Consider the following 4,571-nt stretch of genomic DNA (forward strand, 5'->3'; position numbering starts at 1 on the left):
TACCACGTGTATATAATATATTTAAAAAGACAGTTGTGTAAAGTAAATTAAAATAATATAAACACATAAAAATACCTAATAATCGAATAAATTCCTACAATAATAGTTATAATGAATATGTAGTAAAAATAATATTCAAATACTGCTTTAAATAGTCACTATTTTACTTTATATTTCGTTTTATTCGTTATTTTAATGTATATACCATGCATGTATTAATTAGATATAGATTCATAATAAGTACACCTTTAGTTATGTGTTTTAATATAGGTAAATGATATTAATAATATATTAATAGTTAATTATTATTAAATTAAAATGTTAAGTGTAGTATAATACCTGTAAAAAAAATATGAACCATAAAGTGGTAGGATAAACCCTTCACCATAATAAATTATAGAATGAGTCTACACAAAACGTCAGTTGAATTTGGAAATATTCAATATTTTATACGAGAGTTCTTTGAAAGATACAAATTTGAATTATTTGATTTTTATATTGACACTTTATATTTACATAATATGCATTTTTTTAAATACTTCCAGTAATTTAATGTATACTTAATCTATATAATTGAACATGGCTGCATGACTGGATTAAGTAGGTAATTAAAAGTGAAGCTAAAAAACATTTATCAATACTTATGTTTAAATTTGCAGTTTTATTTGTGGCAAATTTTACATAGTTATATATAGGTCAAACAAAACGCAGCATTTTAAATCAAATGTGTATTGAATGTGCAGATAAGTAATTAATTAACTACTGTGCTATGAATGGTTGTAAACCATATTTACAACAAAATATTAAAACAATCCGATGTATTTCAATGTGTAAACTTACAGAATATTATTTTTGGCACAATTAATATCTATCTCATGGCAACAATTATTATATATATTTTTAATCACACACTGTAAACCTAACCTAGAATATATAAATAATGAATGGTATTGATTACTGCGATGTAAATATTATTGTATAAAATCCTTATTTTTACTTATAGTCGTTTAGGTATAATACTTACCTACATATTATTATAACTATTCGTATGTAAAATAAAATGTTTAAATACTAAGTTATTGATTATTTATATGTTATTAATAAATAAGCGATGTTTTGTACATAAAATATGCTTAAATAAACGAATTTGTTAGTTGAATACTTTGTGGTTTCATTGATATCATCCTATGAGGACATAACCTGGTCTTCAAAAGCTCTATAATATCCAGATTTTTAAAACCATCGCCAAATCATTGACTAAAGCCCGTTTTATACGGAGCACTTGTGTCCAGTCACCGGTGTGTCAAGATGCCGCATTTACATAATAAATGAATGCGACACTCATGTGTATCCGTCTAAACGCGCCCATTATTTATTACAACGTTTTTATTAGGTCGTATTCTTATTTGTCTGGTAGTTGTTTATCCGGTACAAATCTTGCAATCGATTTTTAACTAACTTCCCGTCTAGCTAGACATTTGAAACTTTTAGAATATATCAGTACACGATGCCAATGCATTTTTTAAATACTTTTAGCCATCTTTAAGTCTAATTGAATTCATTTTCAGTTAATTCTGTTTTGTATGAAAATTTATTTCGGAAGAAATCCGTAATCCAATCCACTATTATTGGTTGCTAAGGATCTGGCGTCCTAACAACTAAATTATCAATATATACGTGCGTTACTATGAAAATCAATATGAACGTCAAAATGACATTTCAGTATTATTTATATCAAATACAATTTTTTTTGATCGTTTAAGCTAGTCAAGTCAGGTTTATAGGATTCAACAGAAAATTTAAAAACGTTGTAAGATATAAAAAGTTCTTTTTATCTTGTAATTATCTTTAAATCGTCGCTGCGCCTGCAAAATCCGACAAACATTTTTTTGCGTTTTTACATTTTTACGCTATGTGATAGAACGAGACGCGACGGAGGGCCTGTAAAACCCGTTTTCTAATATCAACGCTAGTTTAGAAAAATGCAAAATAAGCTATGTATTTTCACTTAAAAATGGCTTGCAAAATACGCTATGAATATTCCGGTCACATATCGCATTTTAAAGTAAAAAAAGTTACTGTTAATTGCGCCTGTTAATGACACATGACGGAATTTGCACTGACATTTGCTTCAGAATGCACCTTTTACTACCAGCGCTAGTGCACATAGCGGATTATTTACGTTTGCTAACAAATAATATTTAAGCAATAAAAAAGTGTAAAATTCTATTACATTGCACAATCATTTGTGTTTACTTAAAGAAGAGTGTTAATTTTAAAAGCCCGGTGAGTAGGTAGGTTATACAACTGTTTATTATAATCTAATGTAACTTTCTTGATGTGCTATAATAAAATTGTTTAATTATTTATCCATCCTACTCTGGATATTTTTATTTCCTTTTCACTCGATAATTATTACTCATTTATATGTCAAATTTTGGGTGGAAAGATAAAGGTTTGTTCGATACAGACTATTGGCTTGGTTAACGATGTTTTACGCATAGAATTAATATCATTGAATTATGCAATTATCATTTTTTACCCGGGGCAAAATCCGCTATGTCTAAAATACGCGTTAATTTAAATCCGCTATGTGCTGCCTCAACCACAAAACAGATTTAAAGACCCAAATAAAACAAGATATGTGCCTTTTACTTACAAAAAAAAAATATTACGACTAAAGTGTTAAATATTGTATTATAAAATATCATTTATACTGAATCCGAAGTAATTATCTAATTTTCAGTTTATTTTCTTTGTAAAAAACGTGAGGCATTGTTGAGTAAATCAGTTTTTTCCTTCTCCTGAAAAGTTGTGTTTTATTACATAGCGGATTTTGCAAGCGCGACGACGAAATGCAACTGCTTTACACACCGGTGGCTGGACAAAGGTGTCCCGTGTGAAGCGGCTCTTAAGTATTTATTATACTGGTAGTGCTACAGACTCAAAAACGCCGGCACACGTTTGAGCCCCGAAAAGTAGCGGCAATTTTTCGGCGTTTGTGGCGCTTCTATAAAATGCTACTGTGTAAGGAGACTAATTAACTAAAGGTAAAACTATTCACGATCTTAAGTAATCTGGTCAAAAGGTATTTAAATAACTATTTTTTTATTCAACGAATAATTCACGAGATTTAAGAATGTAACATTCTTTTATTGAACATACACAATTTGAAAACACTACGACACCCAGCAGGTTCGAACCAGCAACCCTCGGGATTCGCACCCTTGTGCACTGACTGCAAAATTTATTTGTTTACAATTTACATAAAGCGAACTTTGAAAATTATTAATTCAAGACGTTCACAATGTTAAATGAGAATAAATAAGCATGTTGACAATGTTTAAACAAAACATCAAAAGAACCCACAGATTATTTTTTGTTGTCTTTGAGAACCAGCACCAAAATAAAATAACTAGATTTTATTAATATTTGAATACCTAGGTGACTGACTGTAGGTATAATGGACCCAGAATACCCTAATTTTAAGTATTTGTTTACACCTGCAGGGTCATGGTATCCTGGTCCATTTTATAAACGTAGTTCTTGTGTTATTATCTTTTTATAAAATCTTTAAGATTTAGGATTGTTAATTGTGTATTATAAAAATACTTTCTATACTCTTTTTAAAAACCTCTAAAATATGCCTACATATAAGAAAAAAAGTTGGACCGAGAGAAACTCGAACATCTCCCATTTCTAGGCCTTCTATTACTTAAACAGCTTCAAATGCTTCAAGTTTGACAAGAAATTTCAGCAGTTTACTACTTAGCCTATAGATAGGTAGGTACATCGTTTACTAACATCAAGCAAGCCTCATTTTTTATCAATCCTTCTACCTACTTCCCAAACAAATATAACGAAAATAGCTGCATATAATTGCAGAACTTCTTCAAGTGAAGGCAAAAGAACTGGAGCTAGAAAACTTGGACTTTCAGAATGATATTATGATAAAATCCTTAATATCAAATGAAGACTTCTGGAATGCAGTGGATAAAAAAAAACGTAAACGGATAACCCAGATAGTTGCACAAATTTATGGGTACCACGGGTCTCCCAGTGACCACAGGCCTTCCATATTTTGGAATGCAGAGAGGAGTGGGACCAACCCGTTGAGAATCAGCCAAATCATCCGAGCCACGACCGTCAGTCATGAAGTGCTGACGAAGAGAAAGAAGGAGTAGTACCTATTCGATTCAACAAAATTATTTGTATTTTTTCTGTTTCTGGGGGGGGGGGGTCTGGACCCGAAACTCTCCTTTGTGTGCGTGCGTTCTTCCTCTATATCAGTGGTCCAAACTCAATAAGGATGTGAGCTGCTTTCAGAAATTGAAATTTTCTGGTGAGCTACTTATACATATTCCTACTTTATAATTTTTTTAACATCGTAAAATTAGGACAGCAAACTTCAAATAAAACATAAAATGCGTACATACTTTAATTATGTATTTATAAAGTAAAAATAATTAGTGAAAAGAATGGCATTCACATTTTTTTCAATTCTCGGTGAGTACTTTGTCACTCCCATCCGAATGCAATTATCAAGATGTACATATTATGTGAGTCTGTTT

The sequence above is a fragment of the Rhyacophila brunnea genome, unplaced genomic scaffold (genome assembly GCF_057557595.1).
Source record: "Rhyacophila brunnea isolate RB1 unplaced genomic scaffold, BYU_Rbru_1.0 scaffold_15, whole genome shotgun sequence".
In the NCBI taxonomy this organism is placed as follows: domain Eukaryota; kingdom Metazoa; phylum Arthropoda; class Insecta; order Trichoptera; family Rhyacophilidae; genus Rhyacophila; species Rhyacophila brunnea.